Source organism: Tenrec ecaudatus, chromosome 4 (assembly GCF_050624435.1).
Source record: "Tenrec ecaudatus isolate mTenEca1 chromosome 4, mTenEca1.hap1, whole genome shotgun sequence".
Lineage (NCBI taxonomy): Eukaryota > Metazoa > Chordata > Mammalia > Afrosoricida > Tenrecidae > Tenrec > Tenrec ecaudatus.
In genome coordinates, this window is record NC_134533.1 from 141,836,117 (window position 1) to 141,852,842 (window position 16,726).

Genomic DNA, 16,726 nt, shown 5'->3' on the forward strand with positions numbered 1-16,726 from the left:
GTACTTACACCCACTCAACACATGTGATTTGTTTGGATGGTGTATTGGCAGATTACTAAACTTGATCTTTAAGTTCAATTGACTATTTGTATCTCAGGGTTTTGCGTCATTGTTACATCCAACTACTGAAGGAAAATATTTGGCGGGGGAGAGCAACTGAGTGATGAGTATTTAAGCAATCCTGCAGAGACTGAGGGAGCATAAAATATTCCTTATATAGCTTGTGTAGTGGATTAGGTATTACAGGTACTGTAGAGGTGATGTAAAATATACAGGAGATGTGTATGGGTCATATGCAAATAATATATCATTTTATATAAGAGACTTGAACATCTTGAAATTTTGGTACCTGTTGGGAGTCTTAGTCCTCCTCTCTGTGGATACCGAGGGAAGACTATATTAGGAACAGAGGAAGGTAAACATAAATTTACTTCTGAGTAAATGAGCCAATAGATAGACTATAGATAACAGTCCTCTCACTTTAAAAAGGAGATTAAAAAACCTGAGTAGAGCAAGTGTTTATAATATTTAGCCTTTGTTTTCCATATTCCCATGTGAGAAAGGAATGTGAGCATTTATACCACATCTTTAAAAAAATTGTTTTATTAATACCACATCTTTTATTAAGTAGTACTCAAACTGGTGCCAGGTATGCTCAGAATTCCATGATTTTATGGGTAATTGTTTCATATATCTGAAGGTTAGATTAGAGAGAGATACACACACATGCACACACACAGCTTTCTGCCTGATTTTGTGTGTGTGTGTGGGGGGGAGACAGAGACACACACACACGCACACACGGCTTTCTGTCTGATTTTGGAAACCTGGGTAGGTACGTAACTTGTTTCAGGCAAGTTTCTGGTGTGTTGGTATTAAAGCCACTATGACAGGCTATCCAATCCCACAAATAGGGGATTTGTGATTAATTTCTTCACTGCCAAAGAGTTGAGATCTTAATGAGTGTGTTGCTTCTCACTGGCAGGTTTTGAGTGGCCTCACACTGAGACAAGATCACTTTCCCTTCTCTGTGCTCTGGAGTGTTTCCTGTTGAGAGGTAATCTTGGTGAGTTACAAATGTTTCAGTTATTTAGTTTTTTTACCTTTATTTTCCAAATGATGTATTATTTTATAAAATAAAAATCTAACAGTTAGTCTAAGAAAATTCTATCATGTCATTTTCCTAACAACTATTGTGAGCTAACCAATGATTTTGAATTCATTTATATCCAATGGTTTTTGTAAGTGACTCTATAGCTGTATAATTATAAATAGTCTATCATTACTAAACATGGAGATTTAGAGCTTCTGAGGTATTCTCCATTTTAAAAATGAGTTCTATATAATAAATCGAAATGAATGATTTGCCTTTAACCATTTCTTACTGTGTACTGTGGGTGGGATCTAATTTCAGTAAAGGAAAAGGAAAATATTTTCAAAGATCTCAATCTTTATATTATGAACAATTTCAGTAATACTTTAAAAAAAGTAGCAGTTTTTTTTTAAAGGAGCATTTTTTTTAACCTGTGCACTTAGTAACATAATGTATGAAGATAAGTAGAAAGTACTGCTTCTAGGGTTCCAGTTCATACATTTGTGGGTTTATTTTAAAAAAAACATAAAAATGCCTCTGCAATTAGTGGATGATGGCAGACAAGTTCTCTTGGTAATTCACTTGTAAAATAAAACAGAACAAAACAAAACACAGTCATTCACAACAGTGGCCTCTGATGGGACCTGCTCAGCCATTTCAAGGCAGGGGAACTCAAAGGGGTCATCTTGATAGATTTTCTTGAAGACACAGTGCAATCACAAAGCTTACTGGGAAGAAGTTTTAAGAAAATTTAAAAACTACATTGAAAAGAAAAAGGTCAGAAAAATTTACTGAATTGTTTTCCACTGATGGTGCCCGGCTATCAAAAGATATAGCTACTGTGATCTTAAAGACTTCAAGATAAACAAGTGGCCATCTAGCTCAGAAGCAACAAAGCCCACATGGAAGAAGCACACTAGCTTGTGGGACCACGAACTGTCGAAGGGATCAGGTATCAAGCATCAAAGAACAAAAAGTCATATCATTATAAATGTGGGTGAGTGCATAGTGGAGACTTGAAGCCCATCAGTAGGCAACTGGGCACCCCTTTACTGAAGGGTGGTGGGGAAGAGATGAGCCAGTCAGGGTGCAGGGTAGCAACAATGAAATATATAACTCCTCTAGTTCTTAAATGCTCCCCCCCCCACTATCATGATCCCAATTCTACCTTACAAATTTGGCTAGATCATAGGATGTACATAGGTACAGATTGCAACTGGAAACACAGGGAATCCAGGACAGATGACTCCTTCAGGACCAGTGGTAAGAGTGGCAATGCCTGGAGGGTGAAGGGAATATGGGGTAGAGAGGGGGGACCGACTACAAGAATTTACATATAGCCTCCTCCCTGGGGGACGGACAGCAGAGAAGAAGGCAGGGGAGGGGCGTCAGACAGTGTAACGTGACAAAATAATAATAATTTATGAATTATGAAGGGTTCATGAGGGAGGGGGTAGTGGGGAGGGAGGAGGAAAATGAGCAGCCAATATTAAGGGCTCAAGTAGAAGGCAAATGTTTTGATAATGATGATGGCAACAAATGTACATATGTGCTTGACACAATGGATGGATGTATGGATTGTGATAAGAATTGTACGAACCCCAATAAAATGATTTAAAAAAAAAGAATTGTTTTCCATTTTGACAATGCACTTGCACATTCTTTGAGGGTAACCAATGGCTGTTATTTGAAGATTTCACTGGGGAGCCTTACCTCATCCCCCTCCAGCCTGATTTTTCTCCTCCAAACTTTATTCTAATTCCCCAAACTCAAAGAATATTTAAAAGGGACATGATTTGGGTCTTTGAAATATGCTGAAACTGCCATTTTAATGTGTTGTAGATCTAAGAGTTTAGAATTCTTTGGGGAAGGGAACAAAAACGAAGTAAAACCCCAACCCACTGCCTACTAGTGGATTCCACAGTACAGTGATGGAAGCACACTGCTTTAGAAGTGTATAGGCGCACACCGTGTCTAGTTCTTCAGTGTTTCTTCTCCCTCCCGCCCCTCCAACCATCATGACCTCAGCTCTGCCTTACAAAGCCGCTAGACCAGAGCACTCAACTCAAGAATCCAGGACAGATAAACCCCAGGAACAGTAATGGGAGTAGTGATACCATGAGGGTAGGGAGAAGAAGGGGAGAAAGGTGGCAATGATTGATGTATTAACACCCACACCCCAGGGGGACAAGCAACAGAAACATTGGTGAAGTGAGACAGTGGACAGTGGAAGATATGAAAATATAATAATTTATCATTTATCAAAGTTTCATAAGGGTGGGAGGGTAGGAGAGAAGAAACAAAGAGGAGCTGATACCAAGGGGTCAAGTATAAAGAAAATATTTTGAAAATGATGATGGCACCATATGTACAAATGTACTTGATACAATTGATATATGGATTGTTATAAAAGCTGTAAGAGCCCCCAATAAAATGATTTAATTAAAGAAAGTGTTTAGGTTGACCTAGTTGGAGGATAGATTGAGAAACAATAGTTTCAGATTTTGATAATTTTGCTTAATAACCAAACTGAAAACTCACTGCCATTGCATCTTTTCTGACTCACAGCAACCCTACAGGGCAGGGTAGAACTGCCCCCTGTGGTTTCCCAAGACTATAAATCGTTAGGCGAGTAGAAAGCCTCACCTTTATCCCAAGGAATGGTTGTTGATTCCAAACTGCTGACCTTGCAGTTAGCAACCCAGTATGTAACCCACTATATGAAGGTGCCTGGGATTTTTTGTAGCAATGCTTTTTGACATTCAAGAGAAATCCAGATTATTCAAAATGACACAAGTAATCTAGACCTGTCTCCTTGACAAAGATAAAGTATCTTAATACTTTTGGTTAGGATTATGGAACATATATTTTCATTCATTGCTATTGCAAGTTTAAGTTGATATATCCTCTCAGAAGGGCAATTTAGCAGTATCTACTGAAATTATGAGTACATATTCTTTAACTCTCATCACTTGTCTGTCAGTTTGCCTTACTGCGGCGGCTTGTGTGTGACTGTGATGCTGGGAGCTAGGTCACTGGGATTTCACATGCCAGCAGGGTCACCCAAAGTGAACAAGTTTCAGCAGAGCTCCCAGACTAAGAACAGGCAACAAAGAAGGACTTGGCTGCCCACTGAAAGTCTTACATCTGGATTCAAAACATTGTCATATATTGAGGGCCTGATGGATGGAAGCAGAACATTGTTGGAGATAGTGCTGGAGGATGGGCCCCCTTAGGCACTTGAAATGTGACTGCTTTCTCGGGGTGGAGTTGACCCCTGGAGACGTGAAAGGAGTAAAGCCTCTGGGAAATGGAGCCTTCCCAATCTTCATTTGCTTATGGAGCAAGACTCAAAGTAAGAATAACTGCAGATATCTTCTAATATTTAGAACTTGGAACTGTGAAATAAGAGTTTAGGAAAATTAGAAGTGGTTACAAATGCAATTAAACACAAAGATTTATATCTTGAGCATTAGTGAGCTGGAATGGATTGGTATTGACCTTTTTGAATTAGAAAATCATGTGATTTTCTATTCTTGGAATAACATAATTAAGAGGAATGTAAATTGCGATCATTGTCAAAAGGGACTTTGAAAATTCAATCTTGAAGTAAAATGCTGTCTGTGATAGGACTGTATGTATCCGCTTTCATGGGAATCTAATTAATACAACTATTCAAATTTATAGACCAACCATGAAAGCTAGTTATGAAGAAATCGAGGAATTCTACCAATGTCTTCAGTTGGAAATTGATCAAACATGCAGTCAAGTTGTGTTGGTAATTACTGGCTATTGGAATGTAAAAGTTGGAACCTGGAAAGAATAAAAGCTGGAAAATATGGTCTTGGTGATTGAAATGAGGCTGGAGATCACATCATAGAACTTTGCATGACCAATGACTTTTTCATACCAAATACCATTTTTGAATAACACATGGATTTCTGTAAATGGAATACACTGAAATCAGATAGACTACGTCTGTGGGAAAAGATGCCGGAGAAGCTCAATATCAGCAGTTAAAGTCATGCCAGGGCTGGCTGTGGAACAGACTATCAATTACTCATATATAAGTGCAGGTTACATCTGAAGAAAATTAAACCTGGACATAAGTGCCAAAATACAACCTTGAGTCTATCCCATTTGAATTCCGAGACCATCTCAAGAACAGATGTGACACCTTGAACACTAGTGACAGAAGACCTGATGAGCTGTGGGAGGACATCAAGAACATCATGCATGAAGAAATAAAGTTGTTAAAAAGACAGCAAAAAATGAAAAGATCAAAGTGGATGCCAGAAGAGACTCTGAAACTTGCTCATAATCACAGAGCTAAAGCAAATGAAAGAAGCGAGAAAGTCAAAGAACGGAGCAGAAAATGTCAAAGACCAACTGGAAGACAAAGGCAAATGTAATGCTATTTGCAAAGAGCTAGAAACCAAAAAGGAAGAAGACATTCAGTATAGCTGAAATTTAAAGAACTCAAAATATCAAAGTCTCTAATTTCAATATAGAAATAGTCTATGGACAAAATATTGAATGATTAAAGAAGCAACAAAAGAAGATGGAATTAATAGTCAGTGTACCATAAAGAACTAGTTAATACTCCATCATTTCATGAGATGTTGCTTATGAACAAGAACCAATGGTGCTGAACAAAGAAGTTCAAGTTGCATGGAAAACATTAGCCAAAACCAAGACTCCAGAATTTATGGAATACCAGTTGAAATGTTTCAATAAGCTGATGAAGCCCTGGAACCACTTATTTGTAAGGAAATTTGGAAGACAGCTACTTGGTAAACTGATTGGAAGAGATCCACATGTGTACCCATTCCAAATGAAGGAGACCCAACAGAATGCTCAAACTATAGAACAATATTACTAATATCACCTGCAAGTAAAATTTTGTTGAAGATCATCCAACAATAGTTACAACAGTACATTGATGGGGAGCTGCCGGAGATTCGGGTTAGATTCGGAAGAGGACATGGAACAAGAGATAACTATTGCTGATGTCACATGGATCTTGGCAGAAAACAGAAAATACCACCAGATGTTTGTATTTTATTGACTATGCCAAGGCGTTTGACTGTGTGGATCATAACAAACTGTGGATAACCTTGAGAAGAATAGGAATTCCAGAATGCTTCATTGTACTCATGTGGTACATAGATTAAGAGGCAATTGTGCGAACAGAAAAAGGTAATGCTGTGTGGAATAAAATCCAAAAGGTGTGTATCAGGGCTGTAGCCTCTCACCATACGTAATCTGTGTGCTGAACAAATCACTAGAGAAGCTGGGTTATATGAACAGGAGTGGGGCATCAGGATTGGAGAAAGGCTTATTAACAACCTGCTAAATGCAGATGACAGAACTTTGCTTGCTGAAAGTGAGGAGGACTTGAAGCACTTGCTGATGAAGATCAAGGATTGCAGCCTGCAGTATGTAAAGAAGACCAAAATCCTCACAACTGGACCAATATATAACATGATAAATGGAGAAAAGATTAAAGTTGTCAAGGACTTTATCTTGCTTGGGTCCACAATCAATGCTCATGGAAACAGCAATCAGTAGATCAAAAGATGTATTGCATTAGATAAATCTGCTGCACAAGACTTTGAGGGCTAAGGTGCCCCCATTTCTTTTAGCATGAAAATCTTTTCATGACTTTTTACAGTAGTCGCCTTAGGACAGTATTTTCCTTTTTTGTTTGACAACTTCACTCAGCATAATGTACACCAGGTTCATCCATGTTATGAAATATGTCACAGATTTCTTCTTTTATTAAAAATTTTATTTGGGGTTCTTAAACCTCTTATCCATACATACATTGTATAAAGCACATTTGTATTTATGTTGCCACCTTTTTTTCTTTTCCCCAACAGTAATTTTTATTATTATTAATGCTAATAGACTGTTTATTCATACCTTTAAAAAATACCAGGCCCTACAAAATATTAACATTTTTACAACATTGCTTAACATTCATTGTTTTTTTAAATCGTTTTTATAGGGGCTCAGACAACTCTTAACACAATCCATACATCCATCAATTGTGTAAAGCACATCTGTACATTCATTGCCCTCATCATTCTCAAAACATTTGCTCTCCACTTATGTGCCATCATTTTTTCAAAACATTTCCTTTCTACCTGAGCCCTTGGTATCAGTTCCTCATTGTTAGCCCTTCTTCCCTGCCCTCCCCCCTCCCTCAGGAACCCTGGATAATTTATAAATTATTATTTCCATGTCTTACACCGACCACTCTTTTCACCCACATTTCTGTTGTTTGCCCCCCCCCCTTGGGGCGTGGTAGTGATGGTGGTTGTTAAACGTCTATCATTGTGATTGGCTCCCCCTTTCCCTCCCAACCTTCCCCCTACCCTTCTGATATTGCTACGCCCATTGTTGTTCCTGAGAGGTTTCTATGTCCTGGATTCCCTGTGTCAAGAGCTCTTAATCTGTACCAGTGTACATGTTCTGGTCTAGCTGGATCTGTAAGGTAGAATTGGGGTCATGATAGTGGGGGCGGGGTGGGGTCAGAGAGGGAGGAAGCATTAAAGAACTAAAGAAATGTTGTGTGTTTCATCAGTGCTATACTGCACCTTGGCTGGCTCATCCCTTCCTTGTCACCCTTTTGTGAGGGGATGTCCAATTGTCTACAGATAGGTTTTGGGTCTTTGCTCCGCAACACCCCTCCTTGTTCACATCAATAAGATTGTTCTGAGTCTTCTGATACCTCGTGACCACACTGGCTGGTGTGCTTCTTCCATATGGGCTTTGTTACTTCTCAGCTAGATGGCTGCTTTTAAGACCCCAGATGCTATATCTTTTGATAGCTTTTTTCACATTTGCTTATGCACCCATTTTGTCTTCAGTGATTATGTCGTGAAGGTGAGCATCACAGAATGCCAGGTTATTAAAACAAAGTATACTTGCTTGGAGGGAGTACTTGAGGTCCAATGTCCGTCTGCTACCTTATTATTTAATATATATGTACACAGAACAATGTCCCTATCACTATATAAAAATATATTTACATATGCACATGCCTGTATTTATACCTCTATAAATGTCCTTTGCCTCCTAGTTCTATTTCCTTTTACTTTCTTCCTGTCCCACTATCATGTTCGACCTTTATTCGGCTCCCAGTAATTCCTCTCAGCTACATTGTACTTGCTCAAGCCCTACCAGGCTTCCTACATCCTCTTCACCATCGATTATAGATCACTTGTTGTTCCCTTGTTGCTTGGGTTTGTTGGCTCCTCCCTTTCTTTCCCCCACCTGCCCCTCTTCCCTATCCCCCCAGAACCATTGGTCCGTTTTCTTCTTGGAATTTTTTATCCTGCCTATCTTATCTAGATAGACATGAAAAAACACAAGCAAAGCAAAAAGCAACAACAAAAGAAAAACCTATAAATAGTTCCAGGTCTGTCTGTTGTAGTTTATAAGTGTTTTCCGGTTGAGTCTGATGAGGTGTCATGCCCTGCCCCCAAAATCTATTTTTGGGATTCCTCAGGGACTTCATTGCTTTGCTCCCCTTGCTGCTCTGTTGCACGTCCTTTGTATTTTTCCCCGGTGTGGTGGGGTCGGATCAAGTACAATTGCTGCATCGTGTCTCCTGTGTTGTCTCTCATAGCGTTATGGGTCAGTGAGGGGATGCCATGTCTCCTCTATGGTCCTCTTGTGCATTGGCTGCTCCAAGCAGGAATATTATACTTGGGGCTTGGTGGGCCAGGTTGCAGTCTCTCTTTTTCTCTCCTTCCCTCTTAGTTTGTTCCCATGTGCTCTGACCAGATGCGCTCCTCTCCCAGAGCTCTAGCTAAAGTGCTGTCCTCTGTAGTTCATTCTTCTGGGGAGGGGGGTCCATGTACCTGGGACTGGGGCTGGCTCTGCAGACCTTTCTATTGGTTAGCTGCTTCATGCTGGTATGTTGCTTTCAAATTTTGGCACACCAGGTTGAGGGCTGGTCCCTCTCTCCCTTTCCTGTGGAGATATAAACAATACTCTTCCCTTGGGTGGGTCAGTGCCCACTACCCATGTCCCCTTTTCCCCTTCTTCTTAGTTGGCTGCCATGTGGATCCCTGGGTTAAGTCCAACCCCTGCCAGAGTGCCTGGGCCTCCTCACCCCAGGGATGTATGCATATAGCAGCTCCCCCCCCCCCCCCGCCCCCTGCCCCTTTTGCTTTTTAAGGCTTATCTCAGTACTTGCTCTTTTGTGCTTGGCTTACTTTGCTTAGCATAATTTCAGCCAAATCTTCCCATGTGGCGATGTGCTTATCACTGCTTTTTAGGGTTGCGTAGTGTTCCACTGTATCTATGTACCAGAGTTTTTTAATCCATTCATCCGTTGATGGGAATTTAGGTTGTTTCCAATTCCTTGCAATTGTGAACTGTGCTGAAATGAACATTGGAGCACAGATGTTTGGCCGTGGTCATTTTCTTGCCTTTTCTGGGTATATGCTCAGTAGGGGGATTGTTGGGTCATATGGTAGATCGATTTTACTCTGTTTCATTTATCGCCAAATCCATTTCCATAATGACTGCACTTACTTAGAGGTCTGCCAGCAGTAGATGAGAGTTCCTATCTCACCGTACCCCTTCCAACATTTGTTACTTTCTGATTTTTTGAACTGGGCTATTTTTGAGGGTGTTGGTGGTATCTCATAGTTGTTTTAATGTGTGTTTCTCTTATGGCTAAGGATCAGAAATACTTTCTCATATGTTTATTGGCCATTCAGATTTCTGCCCTTGTGAAACTTGTCTTCAGGTCCTTTGTCTGCTTCCTCAATGGGCTGTTAGTTCTTTTCTTCCTGTAGGCTGGCAGAATACTGTAGATTTTAGTAAGAAGGCCTTTGTCTGATGTGTCATTCATTGCTAAAGATGTTTTCCTAGTCTGTGGGCTCTCTTTTACTTGTGGTGAATTCTTTTGATGTACGCAGGTGTTTTAGTGTCAGTATATCCCACTTATCAATTGGTGCCTCCTCTGTGGGTCCTTCCCTATTTCTGACAGCCCATGTATTCCCTGTGCCAAAGTTCTCAGGTTTGTCCCAGTTCCTTCAGCTATGGCCCATATAGTTTGAGTTTTACCTCAAGGTCTGTGATCCACCTTGAGTTTATTCTTGTGCATGGAATGAGGTAAGGGTCTTACTTCATTTTTCTGCAGGTAGATATCCATTTTTTTCCTGCACCCCTTGTTGAAGAGGGTATCCGCTTCCCATTTGACCATTTGATCAGTTGTCTGTATGCTGATGATTTTATTTCTGGGTTTTCAGTTCTTTTCCATTAGTCTGAGTATCTGTCATTATATCAGCACCACACTGTTTGACCACTGTAGTTGTATAATAGGTGCTAAAGTCAGGTAAAGCAAGCCCTCCTACTTTGTCCTTCTTCTTGAAGCATTCTCTGCTAATTCTGGGCTTCTTTCCTCTCCATATGAAGTTGATAATCTGTTTTTTCCAATTCTTTGAAAAAAGATGATAGTATAAGTATCAGGATAGCATTAAACTTATATAGTGCCTTGGGCAGAACTGACATCTTTATTATATTGAGTCTTCTGATCTATGAGCATGGGATATTCTTCCATTTGTGAAGGTCATTTGGTTTCTTGTAATAGTGTTCTGTAATTTTCCTTGTATAAATCTTTTGGGTTTTTTTTTGACATTTATATCCCTAGATATTTCAATTTGTGTTTGGCTGTTGTGAAGGGTAGGTACTACCTTTTTGATTCCCTCTTCTGGTTTCGCAGATTTAATCAGTAATATTTAACATTTTGTAGTATTCCATTTTATATATATATATATATTTACATATATATATGTCAAAATTTATCCAGTTTTTCTGCTAACGAGCAATTAGATTGTTTCCATCTGTTTGCCATTGTGACTAGTGCTGTGGTGAACATGGTGTGCATTTATCTATTCACATCATTCTTAGGAGATTTTGTTAGGAGAGATCAGTCCCTGGAGAAGCACATCATGTGTGGTCAAGTGGAGGGGTGGTGAAAAAGAGGAAGGCCCTCGACAAGATGGACGGACACAGTGGCTGCATCAATGGACTCAGGCACAGGAACGATTGTGAGTGTGGTGCAGGACCATACAGGCTTTCCGTCTGTTTTGTATAGATTCACGGTAGCACCTAACAACAGCAAAAATTCTTGGAAAGAATTACTGTTTTAGAAACGTGTAGGGGCAGTTCTACCCTGTTCTGTGGGATCACTGAGTTAGGAAAGACTTGATCGCAGTATTTTGGAGTCTGGAATAATTTTACCACATAGATTGATAAGTTTTTAAAAAGTGTTTATAGGAGCTCTGGTTGTGTAGTGGTTTTTCAGTCGGCTGCTACCTGCTAGGTCAGCAGTTCAAATCCTTCAGTGGCCGGGAAGGAGAAAGACTAGCTTTTCCACCTCCAGAAAGTGTTACAGTCTTGGAAACCTACAGCAGTTCTACTCTGTCCTTCCGGGGTGCTGTGAGTCAGAATCGAATTGATGGCAGTGAGTTTTTTGGTACAATTCATGTAATATGTACTACCATTACTTTTTTTCTTTTTAAAGTATAGAGTATGCATCTGCTTGTGTGTGAATACAGTATTTCTAAAAGGATAACCAAGGAAACAGGTAAATGCCGGTTGTCTCTTGGGAAGGGTTCTTGGGTTACTGAGGGACATGAGGAGGTAGGGAGAGCATTATTTATTCTTTTGCATGCTTGAGTTTTTAACCATATCAGTATAATAAATAAATATAGTGAAAAGTAAAGACATTTAGCCTTTATGAAGATAAAATCGATAAATGTTCCCACAAGATTATTATAAAATAAATAATTGGGTACTAACTATAATGTTTAGTGTATCCCTAAACCTTTAAACAAATATTTGTGTTCTAGATTGAGTAAATGACAGCTGTAATCTTCATGCATAGGTGGATAAGAAGCAGCTTTCTGTCTTTACTCACATTTTTAAATGAGAACTAAACCTTCTCTTAATACTTTACTCTTTGTCCTAACTGGAAATTTTTACATTTGTAATTTACTCTTGGCTTAGCATCAGAAATACATTTTTAATAAAACAACAACAGTAACTGGATGATCTTAGATTTACTGATTCTGAGTCAGTCACTGTATAACTTTGGGCAAGTCGCGTAATGCTTGAAGAAGTGAGATGATACTGTTTGGCCTCACCGTGTGTGAGGTACGTTAATCATGGGCACTGCCGTTCATGGCATACTTGCCATGCACCAAGTGTTACGCTACATCTTTTAAAGGCATTTTCTCTTTCAGTCTTGTAAAAAAGGTTTGTGAAGTAGGTGTTGTTATCCTCAACTTAAAAACTCACTACTTTTTATTTGTTTTTGACCCTTACAGGAACCATAGGGTTTCTAAGACTAAATCTTAACAGAAAACAACTGTTTTCCCTTCTCCCTTGGAGCAGCTGGTGGGCTTGAACTGCTGACCTCTTGGTTGGTAGCCCAGCTGTGCTTCTATAGCTCCTTACTGCCAAGTAACAGAGGCATAAAGTGAATTTTCGTGTAGTGGTTCAGTAAGGAGACTTGGTGGTACATTGGCTGAGTATTCAGCTGTTAAAGTAAATGGTAGGCCATTTCAAACCCACTAACAACTAACTCCCCAAGAAAAACATTGGGAAATCTGCTTTTAGAAAGACTGCAGCCATGGAAACTCTGGGCAGTTCTCCTCTTGCCTGTAGGGTTCCTATGAGTTGAGAATAATGGATTTGGGTGGGGGGATTCATTTTGGGGTGGGGGAGGGGATGTTGTTGGTTCAGCAGTTGAAAGATCAGTTTTCATATGCCAGCTAACAACAAAGTAGTATTTTAAATGTTTTACCTGCTCCTCCCTCTGTTTGCTATTGTGATGACCATGGTGTGCATTTATCTATTCATGCCGAGCCTCTTGGTGTCATGGGCTGTGCATTGGGCTGCTAACCACAGGGCTGGCAGTTCTAAACTACCAGGTGCTCCTCAGGAGAAAGATGACTCTTCCTGTCCCGTAAAGATGTACAGGATGGAGACTTACAGGCGCAGTTCTACCCTGTTCTCTAGAGTCACTGTGAGATCTAGTCGCCTTTTGTTCGTTTGAGTTAATTGTCTCAGCATTTTAGAAGAACTTTAGGGCTTATTAGTTGCTAGACTCAGAAACAAGGATTCTTGATTCTCTAGTGTTTGGGATGAACATTTTTGTGCTTCCACTTTCAGAGGAAGCAGGCATTCATTTTGCATCTCTCACAGTCACTGTGGGAATAAATGAGGAAGGGAGTAGATGTAGTGCCATCCCATGGTCTGAGACTTATTGTTGAGCCGGCTCAGAATAGTTGCCTTGTGACTCTGTCTCCAATTGGAGGGTTGTCAAAAGATAGTTTTTAAAAAAAATTTAACTTAAAAAAATCCAGATATATGGTGTACTCAAAATATGAAAGGTACCAAAGAATATTTTCTCTCAGCCTCGAAGTTCCCCTCTTGTCAGGTAACCAAAGTCACCAGTTTCTCTAAAATCTTTCAGAGACTTTGTACTTTTTCAAGCAAATGTATATACATGTATATGCAGTCTAGTCTTCCACCTGCCACTTACCCAATATGCAATGTTTGCGTGCAGATTTTTCTGCTTATTGTATTTTGCTTTTAAAATAAAGATCATTTTATAAATCAATGATTATGACAAACAGTGAAGAAATGTTTGTAAAAAAAATTCAGTGACATAGCTGGGGTGAAGTCTGTCCCTTGCATCATAACATCCCAGCTCTGAAAGAGTACAACTTGACAGACCGACAAGATGAAATTGAACACAGCTAACAACTGTTATCATGTCTCTTTTAAAGATTATAATAGTGTGTAGCAAAATTGGCTACTTTGACCATTTTCGCATGTACAGTCAGTGACATTAATTACATTTGCAGTGTTGTGCAGCCATCGCTCCTCATTTCCATAACTTTCTCATCACTCCAGACAGAAACTTGGTACTTATTAAGCAATAGCTCTCCATTTCCTCTCTCACTCCAGTCTTTGTTAACCTCTAATCTACTTCTCTGTCTCTATGAGTTTGCCTATTTTAATGTTTCTTATTAAGTGGAAGCCAACAATATTTGTCTTTTATGTCTGACTTCTTTTAGTTAGCATAACATTTTCAAGGTTCATCTGTGTTGTAATGTAGATCAGAAGAACATCATTTCTTTTTATGGCTGAAAAATATTCCATTGTAGGGCTAATACCCCGTCTTGTTTATCCAGTCATTTGTTGCTGGACATGGAGTGTTAGGGATAATACTGAGCATTGTTGTAGAAGTCATGCATGAGTCTTCGTTTTCAACATTTAAATTTGTGCTTTTCTGTTAACAGCCATTCTAATGAAGGTGAGTGTTAAACTCATTATGGTTTTGTATATATAGCCTTTTGGGGTTGACCTTTTTTCACTCGGCATAATTCGCTGAATATTCTTTCAAGTTGTTGCATACTGTATAGCAATAATTCTTTCCTTTGGATTGCTGAGGAGTCTTCCTTGATTTGGGTGTTCTGTATTTGTCTATTACAAATAAAACTGCTACATCTACATGTAGGTTTTTGTGTGAACCTACGTTTTAATTTCTCTGGGATAAATGCCCAAGAGAGCAGTTGCTGGGTAATTTACATGCTTAATTATATAAGAAACAACTGCAGTGCCCTTTATCATACAAGGAGTCACAGCCTAGTATAAACTGATTCATTGTTTATAGTTGCCCTCAAGTTGATTTCAACTCATGTGTGCACAGAACTATTTATTCCACAGAGGTTTCAAGGCTGTGACCTTTAAGAAGTAGATGGTCTTCTGAGGCATCTTTGGATGGGTTTAACCCATCAACATTTGAGTTAGTATTGTGTGTTTAACTGTTTACATTCACTCTTTGATGCTAGTTGCAATATATAACAGATCCTATAGAGCCCTGGTGGTGTGGTTAGTTATATGTTGGGCTGCTAATCTCAAGGTCAGCATTTCAAAACCACCAGTTCCTCTGCTGGAGAAAGAGGCAGCTTTCAACTCCCATAAAGAGGAACAGTCTCAGAAATCCACAGAGGCAGTTCTACTGTGTTCTAGGCTCAGTAGTCTATTTGATAGCAGGGAGTTTGAGTTTGAGCTGCTCAGCTTGTTGAAGTACTCCAGCCCTCTCATTGCGTAGATTCTGGAACTAAGGATCAAACAGACAAACCCGATTAACCACCAAAATCTGTTTCTTAGGGTGCGAAAACCTTTACCTTAACACTGTTTTCTTTTATCTTAAAAAAACAACACCCCATCCCAAATCATCTCTGTCCTTTGCTGTTTGTTTGTTTGGGGGGCGGAGATTTTCAACTTTATTTTCCATCCTTTTGGAATTTTCTTTCATCCTCTGAAAAGCCTTTTTTTTACATCTAGTCCTTGTTCTTTGGTACAGTAAATTCTATCTTTTGATGATTTTAATGATTGTGAGGGAGCTTTTCTCTATGCATACATTTTTCATTCTATTTACCATTTTTTCTGCTTGTTTCAGTAGAACTTGTCAATTGATGATGAAGGTTTTAATTCAGCACTGACATTCATTTTGCTTGTTTTTAATAAAACAAGTTTTTCTACCTCCCCCACTCCCAAAACTGCTGTAAAGTTTCCAGAAAAAGTAGATATATAGTCTAGTGGATTTGAGAAGTCAAAGAAAGCACTTGGGAAGAAGTGAGATTTATATGTGGGAGCTTCAAAAAGTTTGTGGAAAAATAGAATTGAAAGATAATGACTTTGTCCACAAACTTTTTTGAAGCCCATTCATACAATATGTTGGATCTTGAAGATTTGTGAGATGTATGTAGCTAGAGACAAATGAGACCACTGCATGTTTTATACCTGGGAAAATTAATGGACAGAGAGTATTTCTGTATTTTCTATTTAAAAAATTTTCCTGAATAGTTAATGTGGGCTCCTACATCTCATAATATTCCATGCATCAATTGTATCAATCACATTTGTACATATGTTGCCATTACTTTCAAAATATTTTCTTTCTACTTGAGCCCTTAGTGTCAGCTCACCTACTGCCCCTATTTCTGTATTTTCATTTAAGTTAATATATCTTGGTTAATATGTTAATGTCAGAAATTTTAAAAATAGATAATCCTTCATGAAACTTCAATTCTAGTGAAGTGATTCTCAAAGTTTGATACTTGGATTAGCAGCGTGGGCATAATTTGGGAACTTATTGGAAATAAAAAGAAAATTTTCAGCCTCCAGCCTAGTTTGCTCTCTTGGGTACTGGGACTTATCAGTTTAAGATTCTGATCCATAGTAAAGTTTTAGAGCCACTAGCCTAATGGATATATATGAGTTAAATAATCGCAAAGATAATCTTAATCACATGATAACAGTTATGAATGAAAAGTACCTGGTACAATGATATAATAGAATCTCAATTTGGTCTGGATATTCATTCAAGGAGATAATTGAATTGAGATGTGAAGAATGAAATTAGCTAGATTAATGGATCCCTGGTTCTACTTCGTGGCTGAAACTGACCTTTAGGACCCCACTAAACCATCGGGTTGATTCCACTCATTCAGTTGTGTTACACTCAACTGATATGGCCCTTCCAGCCATAGCCCCTTATGTGCTATGTAATATTCTGCATTTCCTATG

General features: G+C 39.0%; 1 protein-coding gene across 1 annotated transcript in view; it reads left to right on the forward strand.

Moving 5' to 3' along the window:
• The window catches only part of PIK3CB (phosphatidylinositol-4,5-bisphosphate 3-kinase catalytic subunit beta), a 175,649-nt gene that overhangs the window by 13,963 nt on the left and 144,960 nt on the right, over positions 1-16,726 (forward strand). Inside the window, exon 2 of the mRNA XM_075546846.1 lies at positions 986-1,066. The gene's annotated coding sequence lies outside the window, so the exon portion shown is untranslated. The remainder of the gene's footprint in view (positions 1-985; positions 1,067-16,726) is intronic.